Source organism: Cynocephalus volans, chromosome 12 (genome assembly GCF_027409185.1).
Source record: "Cynocephalus volans isolate mCynVol1 chromosome 12, mCynVol1.pri, whole genome shotgun sequence".
NCBI lineage: Eukaryota > Metazoa > Chordata > Mammalia > Dermoptera > Cynocephalidae > Cynocephalus > Cynocephalus volans.
This window is the reverse complement of record NC_084471.1, coordinates 20,113,168-20,135,153: the sequence shown is the minus strand read 5'-3', so window position 1 is coordinate 20,135,153 and position 21,986 is coordinate 20,113,168. Positions and strand designations below refer to the sequence as shown.

Here is a 21,986-nt window from a genome sequence, read left to right as displayed (position 1 = left end):
AAGAAACTGATTTCTTAAATGAGCAGCCAGAATCTAATGTGAAGTTTCTCACAATCTGGTCCAAGTTGCTAATGATGAAGAATGTCTTGATTGAATGACTCTTCAATAAAGCATCTCTTATTTATCCGGTCCTGGGGACTTGGGGGTGAACAAGGCATGATCTCAACCTTTGAACATGTGAGTTTAGTCTAGTGGAGAAGAATGACAGAAAATGCATTGTCATAATGTGTAATCATAAAGTACAGCTACTTCAGGAGAATGGCAGAGGGAGATAATATCTTGCAGTGTCATAATGTGTAATCATAAAGTACAAGCACTTCAGGAGAATGGCAGAGGGAGGTAATGTCTTGGCACTTAGCATATAGTGTGTATTTCTGCTGTGACACATTCTATTCTGTTTAGCTTGTAAACACTTTTCCTGCTGAATTTTTGAGAATATGGAATGTGTCTTGTTCATTATTGTATCTCCAACAGTCCTTGGCACACTCCCTTACACATCAGTACATGTGTTCATATGGTCCATATGGCAAAGGGCAATTTTTTTTTTTTTTTTAATAAGATGACTGGTAAGGGGATCTTAACCCTTAACTTGGTGTTGTCAGCACCATGCTCTCTGAAGTGAGCTAACCGGCCATTGCTATATGGGATCTGAACCCATGGCCTTGGTGTTATCAGCACCACACTCTCCCAAGTGAGCCAAGGGGCGGCCCAAAGGGCAATTTTTTATAAGTGAGGAATCTGCTAAAAGCTGATGCCGTTAATGCTGACCAGCTTCTCTAGGAGAGGAGACATTGTTTCTCAAAGTGTGGTCCTAAGACCACCTGCAGGAGAATTGATTTCAGATGGTCCCCAACTTACAGTGGTTTGACTTGGGATTTCTGGACTTAAGATTTTTCCATGGTGTGAAAGCAATAGACATTCAGTAAAAACCGTCCTTTGAGTACCCATCCAACCATACTACTTTTAGTAGTATTCAGTACATTACATAAGATAGTCACAACTTTATTATATAAAAGGCTTTGTGTTAGATGATTTTGCCCAACTGTAGGCTAATATAAGTGTAGGCTAGGCTAAGCCATAATATTTGTCAAGTTAGGTTTATTAATTGCATTTGGTGGGGAGGAGGGGCCGCTGGCTAGTAAAGGGATCTGAACCTTTGACCTTGGTTTTATCGGCTAATCCATGCATTTTTGACTTTTGATATTTTTAACGTACAGTGGGTTTATTGGGACATAACCCCACTGTAAGTCAAGGAGCATCTGTACGTGTAGGCTGGGGATGTGTAGGTTAAAAACTAATTTTCCTGGTCTAAACCCCAGTCCTACTAAGTCAGGCTCAGGGGGTTGGGCCAAGAAGCTCCACTTTTGGTGCTTCAGGTGATTCTGTTTGAACCAAGGTCTGAGAACACTGCAGTGAGGTGTTTGAGCTAGAGTCAAACCACCTTTTTCCAGGCAGAGACTCCTGTCCTCAGCAGTGGGGTTGAGGCAGGAGTGGAGGTAGCCACTGCAGATCATTGAGGCTGGTAAGGTGAGTCACATATAGTACAAGGAAATTAAAAGCTGTGGACATGCTAGGAAACTGTAATCAGAAGTTAGTATTGCATGATTTACCAGATAATTGTAGAGAAAACTTCCATTTTGCCCATTTTAACCAGAAAATTTAGATAAAATTGTGCCCATTATTTGGATCTTCACATTTTAGTGTTTATTTATTTGTATTAATGTGTCCTGAGTATTTAAAGCTTTTAAATTATTTAGTCTTTTAAAAAAGTATTTTTAGATTTATAATTGAATTAAATCCTTGAAAGAAGGACTAATTTATATGTCTTTTCTTTACCTCATAGAACATCAGGGAATATTTAGTGAGTGTTCCTTATGTCCTGGTTTCTAGCTTTGAGCTTTACTTTACTGGTAGAAACTAATCTACATGTGTACAGCTATAAATCACTATCACAAAAATCACTATTTGATGTTAAAAACAAACTACTTGTTACCTATTAAGTGACAGTGCAGTGGTTTTCAGCTTTCAACTTTCAGGTGTGTTGAATGTGCTTATAAGTGCACTATTGCCAACTTTGATAAGTATGTAAAAGTTATTTTTGCCACAGTTGAGTGTGTCTGTATGGAAATTGTGTATATACACACGCAGACACATATACTTCAGATGTCAGTGTCTGTTAGATGAAAAACTGAGCTGAATATATGGTGGGAAGTGATATAGAGTGAGAAATAATTTGTTATGAGAAGAATTAGAGGCCGTAGTTGAGGGGTTGAAACTTAAATACCTACAGGGACAGTCAGGTAATATAAATGAGTAAAACAGGTGGGTGGGGAACAGTGGGGAGTGGTGGAGACTGGGGTGAACTGAGGAGAGAATGCTGTACAGAAGAGTCAGCCTCTACTCATCCTCCCTTCCACTGGGTGGGGAGATGAGTGTAGTGTTGCCAGACCTTCTGATTTTTCAAGAGAAACTAGAAATCCATGTGTATTTATTATTTTTGTGACATCTTCCAGTTTATGCCATCAGTAACTCAATTAAATAAAACGAAACACTGAAATCAAACAAGATGTGATTACAGGTAAATATGGCTTCTGAATGTGAAGAATAATGTCAAGCTGCCACACTTAAAAAAAAAAAAAAAAAAGATGGTGCCTTTTGAATGTATAGGAGGAGTGGCCAGTGCCAAAATGATTTTTCGTAGATAGCAACACAGTGTAGAGAAATGACTGAGAGAACTGTGTAATGACACCTGTCAAAGTATAGCTTTCAAAACATTAAGAACATGATTCATGTACAAAAAATAAAATGAACATGTATTAAAATGTATTTGTTTATTAAACTCATCAACAAATGAAGGATCCAATAGGGTGGTAAAGCTGATTTAAAAGAGAAGTCAAGGAATAAAGACATAATCAAAGAAATGCTTAATTGAATTTCCTAGTAGTTACATAGCTGGTTAATGTCCTACAGGGCAATAAAACTGTAATTTGGGAGATTATAGGACAGAAATTGTCTGAGTTAACATGAAATTTCAGTGTCTAGACTCTAAAAAAATAATAAATAACCGAGTCAAATACATGTACTCTCTCAGAGAATTAAATGATCCTTGGGTGGGCTTGTTAAACATGCTCCAGTATGGCAGTGAAGGACTTTTAGTCAAATTCTTTTTCTATTTTCAAGTTTTGGATACTTTTTTCAAGATTGTGGATATTTCATTGTAGCTATGATTACATTGGAATTATTGCTTACGTATGTAGTGGTATTTTAAGTTGCTTAATCCCCTCAAATGTGCAGCCAAAATTCTACAATTTCAAGCATGTGGAGCAGCCTGCAAAAGGTTTAAAGCCCCTGTGAGTACTGAAGGCTTGCTCCCCTCTATATCCTGTCAGTGATATTTTTAATTGAGTGCTCTATCACAGAGATTTGTTTAGAAATGGGCACAGTGCTCTTGGTTGTCAAGTTTGTTTTAGGTTTACAGAAGTAATCTTACCTGTTGAAGCAAGAACTAGATTTCATTCTTTTATATATAGAGTGAGATCAAGGAAGAAGGGGAGTAGAAGGAACTAGAACTTAGTAAGCAGCTTCCTACCCCGAAGTCAAGGGTATCAGAAATATAGTACTGGACTGCCTTTGTTGGGAGAGCAGGAAGCATGGTTTCACTGTGCCGTTCCTTCCCTGAGGTTCCCTGGGACCTTTCTGTATGTGATATATTTGATGTAATTGACTGGTAATCCAGTCCTTGGGATTTGGCCAGGCTAACCTGGGTAAGAGGGGTGGTCCATCCGGGTGAAGCACAGTGAAAGAAAAGCTGAACTGGGACCTGGCCCTCAATCAATTACAGGAAATAAATGATGAAATCACTAATAAATGATTGAATCACTAAGAGGCAGCTGAAGGTAGGGACTGGTGAGGAGGAAAACATGAGCCAGGGTGTATCTGGCAGCTGGTTTTAGGGTACAGGAATGTTAACAGTGCTTATCAAAACAACAGAAACAAAGACAAATCAATTTCTCTGGCCCTGGGTGTGGGCAGAGTAGTGTGGGAGGGGGAAGGGTAGACTTTAAGGAATTGTATCAAATTGTTTCTTTTTGCATAGGCACTGATTAATAATCACTCACTCTAGATCAAAGTTGTAACTCCTGGTGAACTTTCTTTTAAGAACAAAGAACATTTGACAGGTTTAGGTCTCCTTTTAGTCATGTGGCACAGTTTTTTTTTCCTGTTCCCTGACCTTGCCAGTTTCCCTCACCCATGTTCTTGCATATTTGGTCTCTTCTGCCTAGAATACCCTTACTTTTCCTCTTTATCAGGCAACCTCTCCTTACCTATGAAGGCCCAGTCCAAATGACAGTTTTGTGATTCTCCAAGTGGAGGTAGTTTTGTCCTTTGTGGACACCTGTGCCCTTCCCATTTCTGTTATAGGACATATAGGGTATTGTGTAGTATATTCTACTAGACTGAGATCCCAGGGGCAAGGGTGTCTTGTTCAAAGTTGAATTTCCTGTTTGGGGAAGTGCATGGCACATATTAGATGCTCAGTAAGCATCTGTATGTAGTTCCCTCCTGTTTGATTTTCTCCCCCCCTGATGATCAATCCAGGAATCTCTCTTCCCCCCTTGGAAACTTATTGAGTCTACCTCTCTTGCCTGTGACTTTTTGGAATCCTACGAATGGGAAATCAAGCAGGTAAAATCGCCGTTGTTATGAGGATGAAAGAATGGAGACTTTTTACAGGGTATTTCCAACATCCCACATGGAATGTTGTATTTCCCAGTAATATAGTTTTTTGAAAGGGGGTAACTCCTAGGGCAGTCTTATAGCTTAGGTTATATTTACTCACTCACCACTTGCTAACCATCTTCTACATGTTAGGCATTGTTGTAGGTCTGGGGATACATGAGTAAATATGCCCTTCTGGAGTTGTTTTCTAGAATAATATATAACTTCTAAGACTTTTTGGTGAAGAGTAGTAACATTTACCGAATGCTCATTATGATCCAGGCACTGTGCTGAGTACTTTGCGTGTTTTAACTCATTTACTCTTGCAACAAGCAAATGAGGAAAATGAGGCCCAGAGAGGAAAAAAGCATACAACTAGTAAGTGGTGGAGCCAGGATTCTCATCCAGGAAGCTGGTGTTCTCAACCACTGTGTGTACTGCCTCATACAATAGAGTGGACATGTCTAATCTGATAAGAACCTGCATTCCTCTATCCCCTCATGAGACTTGAAAGTAAATCATTGTTTTCCCATAAAAACAGCAGTTGAATTAAAAATCAGACGTTTTTGGAGGATGCCGGGTATCTGGAAACAATAGAAAAAGGAGCATGCATATTCAGGACAGTTTAACCTTAGTGTAGGTAGAATAAAAATTAGTTGTAGAAATGCTTAAGAAAGCCAAAAATGCCTATCTTAGGTTATAAATGCTGAATGCTGTGGGCTTACTGGCACTAGCCAGTGAAGCAGAGTAAGATTCCCTTATCACTGCACGTCCACAACTTCAAACATGTCCCTGGAACATAACCTTGAACTGGAAGAACCTGATGTAAAACAACCTAGCTTCTAAGTTTCCAATATAGGACCATCTCTACAGAGAGCTCCTGTTATATTTGAGGACTGCTTATTTAGTAGATAATGGCTCCACAAGTCACTTGAGCGGAAGTGGAAAGAGAATTAAAGTCAAGAGAACAGTGTTCTTGTTGTATCAACAAATAGCTGTGTGAAAATTTCCGAAGCACTCCTGGGCCTGTTTCCTCATTTGCAGAATAAAGTGAAAGGATGAACATTAAGTCCTTTCAAGCTCTAAAATCTTTAGCTCTGTCTCCCAGAAAATTAAACATTAAGCCCCTAAATGCATAGGAAATGTAATAATCCCCAATAAAGATACCTAGCATTTTATAGGATTCCACAATAGACAAAGTAATTTCACATGTATTATCCAAGACATGTCTTTTTTCCGGTCTTGGCTCCTGGAAAGCATGCCTGAATAACCTCTAAAGTTTTAAATCATTCACTTAATTTTATGTGGGCAAGTCAGTAACTCAAGATAGCAAGGAAGAACTTGCTTTAAAGTAGAAATATATTAAGATCCCAAATATGGGGATTGTATTTGAAAAATACTTGGGTAGAGGAATTTGCATAAACTCATGTACATTTCTGGAAACCAGTTCTCTGAAAGGAGTGATCCTTAAATTTATGTCCTTTTTCTATATATGAGATCTCTTGCAGTCTTGTTTTTTATTTAACAACTGCTCCGTGAATGAAATGAGTATATCTATTGAGATATCTTTTTAATTTTAGTTTTTAAATAAGCATATAAGTAAAATTGACTTTTTTGGTGTCAGTTTTATGAATTTTAACACATGTATACACAATCAGGAAACATAACAATTTCATCACTCCCCAAAACCTCCTTCATGCTCTCCCTTTGTGGTCACAACCTCTTCCCAGTCCTAATCCCTGGCAACCACTGATCCTCAAAAAGTTAAACATTCAGAGATTCACTAGGAGAAACAAAAAGAAGTTAAACATACAGTTACCATATGACCCAGCAATTCTACTCCAAAGTATAAACTCAAGAGAAATGAAAATATACATCTACACAAAACTTGGACATGAAAAGTCTCAGCATTATTCATAAAAGCCAAAATGTAGAAACCAAATGTTCAACAACTGGTGAATAGATAGGTAAAATGTGTTATACCTTTACAATGGAGTGTTATTCAGCAATAGAAAGAAATAAATACTGATACATGCAACAGCATGGATAAACCTTGAAAACATTATGCAAAGTGAAAGAAGCCAGTTACAAAAGACCATATGTTGTATGATTCCATTTATAAGAAATGTCTGGAAAAGGCAAATCTATAGAGACAAAAAATAGATTAATGACTGCCAGCATCTGGGGAGAGGAAAGAGTGGAGATTTACTGCTAATGGGTATGGGGTTTCTTTTTGGAGTAACGAAAGCATTCTAAAAGTAGATAGTGGTGATGGTTACACACTGAACTGTGCACTTTTAAATCTGAATTTTATGGTAATGTTAACTATATCTCAATTTTTATTTTATTTATTATTATTATTTATTTATTTTTTAAAGATGACTGGTAAGGGGATCTTAACCCTTGACTTGGGGCCGAGCCCGTGGCGCACTTGGTAGAGTGCTGCGCTGGGAGCGCGGCGACGCTCCCGCCGCGGGTTCGGATCCCATATAGGACTGACCGGTGCACTCACTGGCTGAGTGCCGGTCACGAAAAAACAAGAAAAATAAACAAACAAACAAACCCTTGACTTGGTGTTTGTCAGCACCACGCTCTCCCAAGTGAGCTAACCGGCCATCCCTATATAGGGATCTGAACCTGTGGCCTTGGTGTTATCAACACCATACTCTACCAAGTGAGCCACGAGCTGGCCCTATCTCAATTTTTAAAAAACCTGTACACAAATGTTTAAAGCAACTCTGTAATCACTAGAAAATGGAAGCAATCCAAATACCCTTCAGTGTGTGAAAGGATATAAATTAATCGTGGTACATTCATATAATGTAATACCACTCAGCAATAAAATGGAATAAACTATACAACATACAACCAATTGGATGAATCTCAAAAGTATTACTATGTGTAGAAGAAGCCAATCTCAAAATGTTACATGCTGTATTGTATGATCCCATTCATATGATATTCCTGAAAAGACAAAACTACATTTATAGAGAACCTCCATTACAATTGAGTAGAAGTAGCATGAGCAGATATCTTTGTCTTGTTCCTGATTGGAGGAGAAAAGCATTCAGTCTTTCACCATTAAGAATGACGTTAGCTGTGAGTTTTTCATAGATAGCCTTTATCAGATTGAGAAGGTTTCCTTCTGTTCCTAGTTTGTTGTGTTTTTATCATGAAAGGGTGTTAGATTTTGTCAAGTGTTTTTTCTGCATCTATTGAAATGACCATGTGGTTTTTGTCCTTTATTCTATTAATATGATGTATTGCATTGATTTTCATATGTTTAATCAACCTATACAAGGTTTATCCTGAGATAAATTCCCCTTGGTTGTGAAGTATAATATTTTTATATGTTGCTGGATTTGGTTAATGTTTTGTGGAGAATTTTTATATTTACCAAGGGTATTGGTCTGTGATTTTCTTTTCATGTGATGTCCTTGTCTGGTTTTGATATCAAAGCTTTAGTGGTCTCATAGAATGAGTTGGGAAGTGTTCCCTCTTCTTTTGTTTTTGGGAAAAATTTGTGAAAAATTGGTGGTACATGTGTTTTAGACATTTGGTAGAATTCATCAGGAAAGTCATCTTTTCTTTGCAGGAAGGTTTTTGATTATTAATTCAGTCTCTCCTTATTGGTCTATTCAGATGTTCATTAATTCTTTTTTTTTTTTTTTTAAAGATGACCGGTAAGGGGATCTTAACCCTTGACTTGGTGTTGTGAGCACCATGCTCAGCCAGTGAGCGAACCGGCCATCCGTATGTGGGATCCGAACCCGAGGCCTTGGTGTTATCAGCACCGCACTCTCCCGAGTGAGCCACGGGCCGGCCCCAGATGTTCATTAATTCTTGAGTCATTTTGGGTAGTCGTGTTTTTCTAGGAATTTGTCCATTTCATATTGGAATTTAATTTGTTGACATTCAATTGATATGTGCTTTTTCTTTTTTAGACTGTTAATATGGTAAATTATATTGATTAATTTTTGATCTTTTTTTTTTTTTTGGCAGCTGGCTGGTTCAGGGATTGAAACTTGGACTTTGGTGTTAACAAGCACCACGCTCTCACCAAGTAGGCTAACCAGGCAGCCCTGATTTTTGAGTATTGAACCAGCCTTGCATTCCCAGGATAAACCCCACTAGTTCATGGAATATTATTCGTTTTCTATATTGCTGGATTCAATCTGTCTTTATTTTGTGAAGGAATTTTGCATCTTTGTTTTTGAGGGATATTGGTCTATGGTATTATTTTCTTGTGCTGTCATTGTCTAGTTTGAGTATCAGGGTAATACTGACCTTATAAAATAAGTTTGAAGATGATCCCTCCCCTTGTATTTTCTGGACAGATATGTGTAGATTGGTAGGGTATCTTTTATTAGTTTTTTTTTTTTCCTCCTGGTATTGTGTGTGTGTGTGTGTGTGTGTGTGTGTGTGTGGGTATGTTGCTTAATCAGAGGGATTGTAAATACCTCTGCTTTCTGTAGTTTTCTTTTATGCCTTGGGGTTAAAAGAAATCTGATCAAATACAATGTAACCTTATCTCTTATTTTTAAACATTTTGTGTGAGAGCTGAAAAGATCAAGACAGTTTCTTTCAAACCCTGTTGTTGGTCACATTGGCTGAACATTTTAGTGTACTATGATTACTCCATTTATTGGCTATTCTTAACATTTATTAGGTAACATAATATGAAAAATGAAAAATATTTTCTGTATATATACTAAAGCATGCTTGGTGAAATCATGAGAGTTACTGGTCTAGTATAGGTGAGAGAGCTTCTTTTCAGTTAGCTCTTAACTGGAATTTAGTGTGTGTGTGTGTGTGTGTGTGTGTGTGTAATCAGTTTAGTAATTTTCCACAGATTCTTTTTATATTTTAATGACTGTAATTTAGGTTTCATAATCAGAGGTAGGACCTACATCTTCTTCCATGTATATGCTTTATGTCCAGAAAAGATATGAGTATTTGCAGAAATTTTGTATGTATCTAGACCAACTCATATTACAGATGAAGAAATTACAGTCTAGAGAACATTAGTAAGCCAAAGATATATTTCTCAGAGATGAGAAAAGTCTGATTTCTTAAGTCATTTTTAAAAGGTGATATACTAAAGAAAACTTTTAAATTTAATTATTTGATTTACATCTTTTATGTTTTTATACTTCTGATTTTTAAAAAGTTCTGTAGTATTGCCTTTAAAATGATTTCCTTATCTTATTAACAGCACCAGTATTAAATTTAACAGCTAGATGAATGGAAATTGGATTTTTTCCCTTCCATTTGGTCCTTCAGTAACCCTTCCAAGTTCCGTGTGGTAGACCCCAACCCTGATAGGATAATATTCGGGCTGAGTGATCCAGCAAACCACAACTAAGCCCCCACCCCCATCCCCACCACCATCTACACACACATACAGAGTCTGCTTCCAGTGGTAACACACTTGAATTTCTGGTGTACTTTCTCTCATCATAAACAATTCCATAAGCCAGTCCTTATGGGAAAATATAGTTCCTTTTAAGTGTGTATCCTCAGGCTCATACAGCCATTGAATCTTGGACATGGGAAAGAATCATATTAGAATACAATTGTGGAGTGAGGCAAGTGGGAAATTCCTTCTAGGCTGGAATCCCCAACACAATCCAGGTTTAATTTTGATCTTCTAATGAGACTCCTCTGAAGGAGGTACAGGCACAGGAGCTATAACCAGAATATTGTAGTCCTTTTTATAGCAGCTTGCTTCTAACATCATTAGTACTTTGTATGACAAGTTCTTTATAAGAGCTAAAAACCCCTTTTAAGGCTAAAAAACCTTCCCAGGATTTTATTTCAATTTGGTAAATGAATAGTACTAAAAATTAGGATGTATTTGTTATTTTTAGCCTCAGAAATTCATCATCATGTTCTATTAAGGAGTCTTTAGTCTTTCCTTGTGTTTCCATAAATACTGATGTTTTATTTTTCTAGCATGTCTCATACCCTGCAAACTTCAAAAAACACATATAATTATCTTCTTGTCTTCACTTTATAGATCATGTCATGCTTACCCATTTAAGCTTCCCCACTCTTAGGTCTTTTATGAAATTACTTCTTACTCGTTGGAGTCTTGTTAGACCGGAGTGTAATAATATTGTGTGTGTCTTGTGGGTTGAATAAAATATTATTAAAAATTATTACTTTGTTAAAAGGAATCTTCTGAGAGCAGCAGTGTGTTTGCAAAACTCTTTGTACTTGAACTGAGTAAGAAGTTTTGTTAAGAGGTATGTGATCCTCAGAAATTCATGATTTCTTCTGACTTCTTGCAGTCCAGATGCTTTCAGCCGCAGGCAACAGAGTAAAAACATGTACATGACAAACCTACAAACCAGAAAGTGATGACAGCAGGCAGAGTGGAGTGCTATAAAATTTTTATCATTATACTTTATGTGATCATGTTGCTTATTAATGGTGAAAATTCAAGTTCTCACAAGTGGCAGTTTCAGTCTGTGTTTAGCCTTGTCATTGAGCTTTCTTTTGCCTGGACTCCTCTTTGCATTCCCCCTCATTTCCCTGCTTTGAAGTTCATAAGTCACTTCTCTCGTCCCTTGAGTGGCATAAACCTCTTGACCTTGACCTTGTTGTCTGAGAAGTCTAATCAGTTAACTCCAATAATGATCTTCAGCTGGTTTTTTGTTGGTTCCCATGACCACAGAACAGAAACACAGGCCCTTGTAGCCTCACACAATGTGTAAGGATCAGGAAAGGAGGAAATGTTGATGAATCTATTTCTTAATAGGAGTTAAGCTACATCATTTTCTTTTCTTTTCTTTTTTGGTTTTTATTTTGGTGGCTGGCCAGTACAGGGATCAGAACCTGTGACCTTGGTGTCATTTAAAAAAATTTTTTTCTCCTGTATTTTGTTGTAAGTGGTCTGGAATTGGAAATCCCAACAACAAAAACTTTTTTCATTTTTAGAGAGGCCTAGACGAAAGGACTGCCCCATTCTGATTAGTCTTGGGGGCTTTGAAAGAGAAGCCAACTTGTGTTTATTTCACCTAGTTTTAAAAGAAGATTTTTTTTTTTTGCAATCCTAAAAAAATTTTTAGCTCCTATTGAAACCCTACTTTTTCACATATTCTTTCTTTCAAGCTTCTCAAAATGGCAAAGGTGGTAGTTGTCAAACTTTTGGTCTCAGGACCCCTTTACTCTTAAACATGGCTAAGGACTCTGACAGTGAAAAAGCAAATCACATCTTATGACAATAGTTTTGACATCAGGGACCTCCCCCTAAAATGTTCCATTTTGAAGGCCAATGGCTTAGGAAGCTATTTTTAGAGATGTTTATGTTGCATCAGAGAAATTGTAGGATTCTGCCTGAACAAAGGAAATCAAGAAATCAGTCCCAAAAATACTTGTTAGCTATAGGTTGATGTACACAGGGTTGGGTGACTCTCAATTTCCTGAGTTTTTCAAACTCACACTAGTCAGGGTGCAGGGATGTGACTGAAGGTGATGGAATGAAGATGAATGAGCCAGCTTTTCCCACTGATCTGAACAGGAATATACTATTATGGGTTCTGTAGAATAGTTTTGAAAGACATATCCCAGCAATTCTAGCAGTCCACCCTGTCAACAGAAAAGTTGAAAGAATAACACACAATATCTATATTCTCTTTACCAAGATTCACATTTTGCTACATTTGCTTTATTTTCCTTCTTTATACCTCCTTTTCTTTCTCTGCCTCTTCCAATCTCTCCCTCCTACACACACATACAGAAACACACACACACACACACACACACTTTTTTTCTTGAACCATTTGAAGTAAGTTGCAGACATCATGACTTTCACCCCTACATATTTCAGCATGTGTCTCCTAAGAACAAGGGCATTCTTCTACATAAACCCTAGGAATTTAATATTGTTACAATATCATCCAATATAGTAAGTCCATATTAAAATTTACTCAATTGTCCCCCAATTTTTTGAATCTAAGATCTAGTTAAGGATTATATGTTGCAATTTGTTGTCAGTTATGTTTTGCAGGGTTATATAGTAAGAGCCCTCAAAGAAGGAGGCTAATTCAAAGGAGGTGACTTTCTACATTTGGATTAGGCACGCTGGGTGCCTTTTACCCTTAGGAAGTCAGATATGCTGACATGCCAGATTTTTCTATCAGTTATGATGGCACATTTGGCATGACTCATTATCCCAGTTTGCTGTGAAACATCAAAGTAGGAGGGTGGCTTATTGACCTTTATTTCATATTTCATACCACCTTTTTTTCCCCAGTTATGCCCAGTTACTTTGGATTCCTTATGTGCTGCAGTGTTCCTGTGTTATCAAACTAGAGCTCCTTTTTACAGCTCCAGAGAGTGTATGATCAAGGTCTCTCCAAAGAGATAAATATTAGTTATATAGCTCTGTAAGCAGTATACTGTACAGATTCTGTGGCTGAGGGCCACTCGAAGGATAATATTACACTCCTTGGCTCTCTATAGGCTTTCAGGTGTTGGTAGTCATGGGTGGGAGATTGTCATTTCAGAAGGCAAAAGCACATAGTAATGGGAACTTCTTCCTTGTGTAGGAGTGTTCTGCAATGGGAGTGTTTCCCTTTAGTAACCCCCCCAGTTCAATGTATCTTGCTTTATCTCCCTAAGAATGCAAAAATTTGAATGAATTTATAGGTTTACTGAAGTCAAAGAGAATTTTGTTGACACTTAAGAACAAATACGATAGGCTGGTGTGCAACTTTAATATTTATAACTTAAAAAATTTTTTTCAACTTTGAGAAATACAGGAAAGGAAAAGTCATGCATATCTTCTCACTCATGTGTGGAGGCCAAAAAAGTTGATTTCATAGAAGTAGGTTACTAGAGAGATTGGGAAGGGGTGGGGAAAGGGGGGATAGGGAGTGGGCAGTCAATGGATACAAAATTGTAGAGAGATAGGAAGTATAAGATTTAGTGTTCTGTAGCAATATAGGGGGACTGTCAACAACAAATTACTGTATAATTTCAAGTAGCTAATTTAGGGGATTTTGAAGATTTCCAGCACAAAGAGGTGACAAATGTTTGAGGTGATGGATATGCTAAATATCCTGCTATGATCATTGCACACTGTATAAATGTATCCAAATATCACACTGTACTCCATAAATATATACAATCATCATAGGTCCATTAAGGAAAAATAAATTGAAAAAAAATAGTAGAATAGTAGTTGCCAGAGGCAGGGGAGGGGAGAGGGGTGGGAAGATAGAGGTTGGTAAATGGGTACAAAGTTACGAAGTTACAGTTAGATAGGAAGAATAATTTCTGGTGCTCTAGGGAGACTATAGCTAATAATGTGGCTATATTAAGATAGACAGAAAATAGGATCTTGAATGTTATAACCACAAAGAAATGATAAATGTTTAGGTGACAGACATGCTAACTATTCTGATTGGATCATTATACAATATGTGTATTGAAACAACAAACTGTACCCCATAAATACAATTAAATAAATAAAAATAAAACAAAAACAAAAAGTCATGCACAGTCTTATGATGCCAGTATAACTAATATGACCATCTTACACATTTCTTTTCAGGATTCCTATATGCAGAGTTTCACATAATTATAAAACTATGGGACATAGGATTTGGTGTTCTGTTTTTCAGTGAACATTATGTCAGACCATGTCCATGTTGTTTTGCATCTTGAATTGTATGCAGCCATTAAAATGATCATAGAACAAGAGAACTACTACAATTTAGCCATTCCCCTAACACCAGACATTTGTTGTTTCTAATGTTCTACTGTACAACAAATGATGTTGTAATTAAATTGTTGGTAATAATTAGATAAAAAGAAGAGATTGAGAACTGGGAATAGAAAGGGGTGAAGTAGGCTGGGGAGCAGGAATAGAAGCTCTGTGCACCTTAATCTTGCAAGAGAGAAAGGCAGCTGAGGCAAGTTATAATTTTGTCCCTATATCTAGAAAGGTGATGGACGTGTTCAGGAGGAAGGGAGTGCAGAGTGTTGATAGGTGGGGCACTGGCCTATTTTGTTCCATTGGGTTTTACAGGAAGAAAACATGATTAATCCTAAAGCTATAGAACTTATATTGAAAAGGGGTTTGGGAATGTCCCTTTTAACTTGGTGATGCTAGTTATAAAAACTACTGAAAGCTTTTTCCGTGAGAAGACTAGGAGGTGGGGTCATTGTTATGAATATAATGTTTTCTTTATTTTAGATTTTTTTAAAGATAAATTTCCATAAGTGAAAGTATTGGGTTAAAAGGTTTGGCCATTTCAATGATTCTTGATCCACACCATGAAATTGTTTTCCAAAAGAATAGGATTAGCTTATATAACACCCCCTCCCCACAACCATGTCCATGGACTTTATTCAATGTACTTTTAACAGAACTGGGAGTTTTCATTTTTAATGTGTAAGAAATGACACGTCATCACTTGAATCTACATTTCTGATGATGAAATAAAAATAAAATAAATAGATTTTTTATTTTAGATTTGCTATTTTCTTTAATGAATTGGCTATTCTTGTTCTTTATTCTTTTTATCATTTGTGGTCCTGCTGTTTTCTTTTTTTTTTTTTAAAAGATGACCGGTAAGGGGATCTTAACCCTTGACTTGGTGTTGTCAGCACCACGCTCAGCCAGTGAGCGAACCGGCCATCCGTATATGGGATCCGAACCTGGGGCCTTGGCGTTATCAGCACCGCACTCTCCTGAGTGAGCCACGGGCCGGCCCAGGTCCTGCTGTTTTCTTACCAATTTGCTTGAGTTCTTTTTGCTGTTTTATTCTTTTTTTCTGTATTTTCCCTATGTTGCTCTTTTGCCTTAAAACAGAACAAAACATCAAGTCTATTATTATTTTGCAGTACACTTTTGCTCTTTTCTTTTGTATTTGCTTCTAAGTTGATGAAGGTATGGCCTCACTAGAGATTTAGAAAAGGTTCCACTTAATATGCTTTGTTATATCGTAGGCAGTAAGTGAAAAAACTTTTTACCAAGTTATCAGGTCATTGTTAACCATACTATTTATTTTTTAAATTTAACAAAGTTTAATTTGAGCAAGAAAATAAAAAAAATAAAAACAATTCGCAAATCGGGAAGCCCCTAGAATCAGAACAGATTCAGAGGGACTATACCTTTATCACGTACAATACTATTTTAAAAATACATTTTCTCTTTATTGCTTTATGATTATAAATCTTTCCATGTTTGTCTATTTGTGAGCTATCCAATATCTTTAATTGATCTCTATTTATTTTTGTAAATATAAGTATGGAGTATATTTTATTATTACCCTTTAGTTTGAGTTCTTACAAGTGGACAGTAGGTACTTCATGGATCTAAATATTAGGAATTGATCTTGGGCAAAAAAGTTGGAGCAAAATCTAAGAAACTCATAATTACAATTTTATCTGAGGTTTTCTGACTACATGGTTCTGTGCTGTTCTTGAAACATTTACTTAATATATTTCTTTGAATGTTGCTTCAAATTTTATTTCAAAATCGAGGTGGGAAAATTTGAAAATACATGATAAACTTGTAAACAAAATTATATTTGCCTTTTTTGTTAGAGGCTGAATTTAAGGAAAAATTCTAATGATTTTGGTTTGTTGGGTAATCTCTTATTATTTATTTATCTATTCATTTATTTGTTTACTTTACTTTTAGTAAATAGTCTGTCCCCAGTAAGATTGCAGCTCTTCTTGATCACAGAAGACATTCTTTTCCTTATGATGGCCCTCAGTACAGTGTTCTGTGTATTGGCAAATATCTGAGCTTAATGGAGCAGATGTTATGTAAGGAATTGTCACCTTCTTTCAGAGTCAGTCATACCATGAAATTGAAGGAGCCAGTAAAGCATAATGGTATCTGGAGGCTTGTGAGACAATCCTCACTCCAGCACCAGTTATTACCTGTCTGGACCTTGGTTTCCTCATTAATAAAATGAATAGGTTGACCTAGTGATTCTAAATATCTCTTCCAAGCTGACATTTGTGATTCTCTTTCCATGATTTGTTGTCCCTAGGAATCCTTACTTCTAGTGGCATTCTAAAATATAGAAAAATGGAAAAGAGAAAGTGAAAAACAGAGTTTAATTTAAAATTTTTGAAGTGTCATTGGTGGGATTCTAATCATGTATTATGTCTAATGGTTCTTAACTAAGAGTATGCATTAAAATTACCAGTGAACATTTAAAATATATGCATATATGTTTGTGCACATACATATATATATACACACACACATAAATATACATATTTGGCCCCCATGTCTTAGGATTCTGATTCAGTCAGGTCAAGGATGAGACCTAGGGCACCTTGATAATTCTGATGCAAATAAGCATTGAGAGGCCTGCCTTACACTGCTAGCCTATGGAGGGCAGATATTATAGGTATAGTCAGATCTGGTATAATCTGTAACAAATATAAAGCACTATTGCCCTTTGGGGATCCTATAATTAATTGACACAGATTTTAGTTTTTCTTTAAGAAGAACCCATTCTTCATTGTCATATCAATTCAAGCTGCTATAAGAAAATACTATAAGCTGGGTGGCTTAGAAACAAGATAAATTTATTTCTCACAGTTTTGGAGGCTGGGAAGTCCACGATCAGGCAAATTCCATGTCTGGTGAGAGCCCACTTCCTGGTTCATAGAGGGTGCCTTTTCACTGTGTCTTCAGATGGTGAAAGGAGTAATGGGCTTTCTAGGGTCTCTTTCATAACTGCACTAATCCCATTCATGAGGGCTCCTAATCACCTCCCAAAGGCCTCACCTCCTAATACCATCACCTTGGGAGTTAACATTTCAGCATATGAATTTTGGGGGGACACATTCAGCCCATAGCACTCATATCTCAAAGATAAGGGGATTTCTATATCCCTTTCACTTTTCCATCCATAGTGTTAGTAATATTTGGTAATATTTAGGTATTAATAACATTTGCATGTCTGATGTATAAAAAAACAGTCTCTTAGTTTTTGACCCTGTGTGGACACTGTGTTTTAGGGGTTATTTTAAAATTTTTTTAGATAACTAGCTTCTTAAAAAGTATTTTTTATGAAATAATACATATTCATGGTTTAAAAACACATAGTACATTTGTAGCCAGGGTAAATACAAAACAACAACAACACCACCACCAAAAACACCTACATAGTACAAAAGAGGTATATGATGAAAGGTGAAAGTCCAGTTTACTAGAGATAACAATCGTTAATCTTTTGGGGGATTAGATGATTTCATTAACACTTTTATTTAAATATCAGTTTAGGTACCGTGACAGAATAGCATACTGGTTAAAAGCACAGGCTCTAACCTTACATTTATGATCAGTTGATTTTCCACAAGGATGGCAAGACATATTAATAGAGAAATAATAGTCTTTTCAGCAAATGGTGCTCAGACAACTGGTTATCCATATGCAAGAGAATGAAGTAGGACACCTGCCTCACACAATACATAAAAATTAACTCAATATGGATCATAGCCCTAAATGTAAGAACTAAAACTGTAAAATTCTTAGGAAAAAAATAGGAGTGACCTTGGAATAGGCAATGGTTTCTTAGATATATCTGACAACAAAAGGACAAACAAACAAAATAGATTGTTAGCTCGGTTGGTTAGAGTGCAGTGCTGATAACACCAGGGTTCAATCCCTGTACCGGCCAGCCACAAAAAAAAGACGAAAATAGGTAAATTTGACTTTATCAAAATTAAAAACTTGTGCTTCATTCAAGAAAGAGAAATACTGCATGTCCTCACTCATAAGTGGGAGCTAAAAAATAAACTTAAGTAAGAAAAAGAAAAAGATGCAACAATCACAATAATACATTGAACTTTCAGAAACAGAGAACAGAACTGAGGTTACCAGAGGTGGGAAAGGCATCGGATGGGGGTAAGGGAGGAACTGGTAAAGGGCCATGAAAAACTATTACATTGTATGATGTTGAATATACTAATTATCCTGATTTGAGGATCACATATTGCACACAGGTATTGCTATTCAACTCTGTACCCCACAGGTATGTACAATCAACTATGATGCAATTAAAAAAACAAACTACTGTGCTTCAAAGGGCACCATCAACTAAAGTTAAAAAAAAAACAAACCCACAGAATGAGAGAAAATATTTGCAAATCATCTATGTGATAAGGGACTTGTATTCAGAATATATGGAGAACTCTTAAAATCAACAATAAAAAGACACATAGCCCAATTATAAGATAAGGATTTGAACAGACATTTCTTCTACAACTAGTAATACATGAAAAGTTGCTCAACATTACTGGCCATCAGGGAAAAGCCAATCACAACCATAATGAGACACCACTCTACACCTACTAGGATAGCTAGAACCAAAAAGAGATAATAAATGTTGGCAAGGATGTGGAGAAATTGGGACCCTCATACGTTATTGGTGGGAATGTAAAATGGTGTAGCTGCTTTGGAAAACAGTTTGGCGGTTCCTCAAAGAGTTTAGCAGTTACCATATGATCCAACAATTCCACTCCCAGGTATTTACTCAGAAGAATTAAAAACGTGTTCAAAAATCTTGCACATGAATGTTCATAGCAGTTCTGTTCACAACAGTCCAAAACTGGAAACAACCCAAATGCCCAATAACTCGGAATAGAAAAATAAAATGTAGTATATCTCTACAATGGAATATTATTTGACAATGAAAATAAATGAATCACTGATACATGCTACAGCATGGATAAACCTTGAAAACATTATGCTGAGTGAAAGAAGCTGATCACAAAGGACTACATATTGTATGATTTCATTCCATTCCAGATTAGTGGTTGCCCAGAGGTTAAAGGAAGGGGAATTTGCTGGGTGAAAAGGGGAGTGACTTCTAATGGGTCTGGGGTTTCTTTTGGGGGTGATGAAAATGTTCTAAAATTGGTTGTGATAATAGTTGCACAGTTCTGAGTATGCTAAAAACCACTGAATTGTACACTCTAAGTTGGTAAATTCTGTGGTATGTGTATTATATGTCAACAAAGCTGTTTTTTAAAAAATCATGGGTTCTAGAGAATGATAACCTAGGATTGACTCCTGGCTCCATTACTGTACTTACTGTAAGCTATGCAACCTTGGGAAAGTTGCATAACCTCCCTGAATCTGTTTATTTGTTTGTAAAATGGGGATGATAGTAGCAGTACCCACCTAATGTTATCTGTCTAGTTCTGGGTAAAAACAATACTAACTATGAAGATGATGAAATTGAAGAAGAATGGATCAGTCTTAGAGAAGGAGAAATGAGAGGAAATCACTTAAGGAGCAAGTAATAAGGGTAGGATTGAACTTGGTTTGTGGACCCTGAAAAAGATAGCTAGTTTAAAATTTTTACAAGTTGGAGGTAGCAATCTCTTGCTGATTTTGACCGCTGATGACCAGGATGACAGTGCTGTCATGTGAGGATAACATATCACTAAGCTAGATCATCTTTGTTTTGATGCCTGATTGGGCCAGAGCAAAATCTTGGGGAGGAAATAGAGAATCAGAAGAAAGTATTTTTTGGAAATCTTGCTGTGTCTATGGCCTGAAGATCCTATGTCTGCTTCTCCAGGAGTTAGTTGGAGAAAAAAAGTGTAAGTCTTGGTGTGAGTTGTCTACTCCTATGTCTTTGAGTTGAGTTGTGTGAGAAAGGCTCTCTCTGCATTTAAACCATGGATGAGAGCAGAAGTGGAATAAAATGTGGCCCTCAGTGTTCACAACCTGTTACTTAATCTCTTGCTTCCAGGGAAGGTTCAGACTATGGTTTACCGTATGTCAGGATCCCCTGAGGACTGATCTTGTGATGATCTGAGTTGGTAACATTGAGTTGCCAGAGGTCTCCAGTCAGGTGACAGAACTAAATGTATAATTCATGTTCGAGTCCTTCCTCAGATTCCTTATTTTGGCCCTTGGTACTAAAATTGTTAGGCTTTTATAGTGAACCTAATATTAGAAATTGCATCATCATGTTTTCTTTCTGATAATTACAAGGTTTGCTTCCATTACTTCTAGCTAAGGATCATCACCCTAGTCAAACCTTGCCAGAGGACCCAGCAGAATCCACCAGCACGGCCATTGCAGACTCCAGAGCCCGGCTGCAGGCCTATATAGACAGTCATTCTGTGGTTGTCTTCAGTAAGTCCACGTGCAAACAGTGTACTGAGGTAAGGCTTTAAACTCAAGTAGTGTTGAAAAATTGTTTAATTGTAGGAATTTGACAGACTTTTGAGCTCATGTGTAAACAACTGGATTTCACCTTAGGAAGGGTGTGTATAGGTGTAACTTGCTTCAGAATAATTGTAGAATGTTGATTTGAGAACAAAACATTGCTTGAGTAATCTTTCTCTGAACTTTTGAAAAGTACGAGATGTTTTCAGGTAGTCAAGATCAGGGAAGGTCAGGATGGCGGAATTACTAAACCAGTTGATTTGCTGCTCTTTTAGGCATGTCTGTAGTGAATATTTCATAAGGAACTGTTACTTGAGGTACTCCTAAATTTTGATAAATATCTCTTTACGCTCTGCTTTATTATGGGGAAAATAATTTTGCAAAGAATAAACCGTATTTCTTACTTGGTTCTTAATGTTAAATTATCTGAGGAAAGGTCAATGATCACAGCTATGGGAGGATTGGTTTAATCCTCCCTGAATTAACCATAGAATGAAGGTGAGAACTGAAAGACAAACCAGATCTGGTGTTTTATAGAAAGGTTGAAAGCATTTAACTCACTAAAGTTTAGCTTTGAATTATACTCAGTGTAGCTCTAGGCCTAGATGTGATAGACACTTAAATAAACATAACTGGCCATCTGTCCATATTCTCCTATAGGGTAATTTATTAAGTTTAATTTTCTTCTAGCCTCTCTCTCCATTCAGTTATTTTCCAGATCTCAATGAGGTTGAATTCAGAGGCCTTTTTATTCTGGAAGCCTTACAGAGACAGGCTGTTTTGACTCTTTCTCTGTGGTTATGTGTGTGCATTCTCTTTTTCCAAATGAGGAAAAAGGGAAGGTGGGCAAGCAGTGAAAACTCTTGAAGTAGGAATCTTTGTCTTCCACCTGAACATAGTCTGCATCATTGTCATCTTAGGTTTCATCACTATCAATATGATAGTGATGCCTTTTGGGTAGGACATCATATTAGGAGTAGGGCTGCAAACAGGTAGAAGACACAAGTCCCATCCCTAGGGGGGTTTAGTCACACTGAGAAGGCAGAATATAGGCTTAAAAAGAAAAATGAACTAAGATAATCCATGCTAAATTGTAAATGAT

At 36.8% G+C, this 21,986-nt stretch overlaps 1 protein-coding gene across 1 annotated transcript in view; it reads left to right on the top strand.

The window, feature by feature from the left end:
• The first annotated feature begins 20,728 nt into the window (after nt 1-20,728).
• Nucleotides 20,729-21,986, top strand: part of TXNRD1 (thioredoxin reductase 1) — an 85,470-nt gene continuing 84,212 nt past the window's right edge. The window contains exon 1 of the mRNA XM_063074575.1: nt 20,729-20,880. The gene's annotated coding sequence lies outside the window, so the exon portion shown is untranslated. The remainder of the gene's footprint in view (nt 20,881-21,986) is intronic.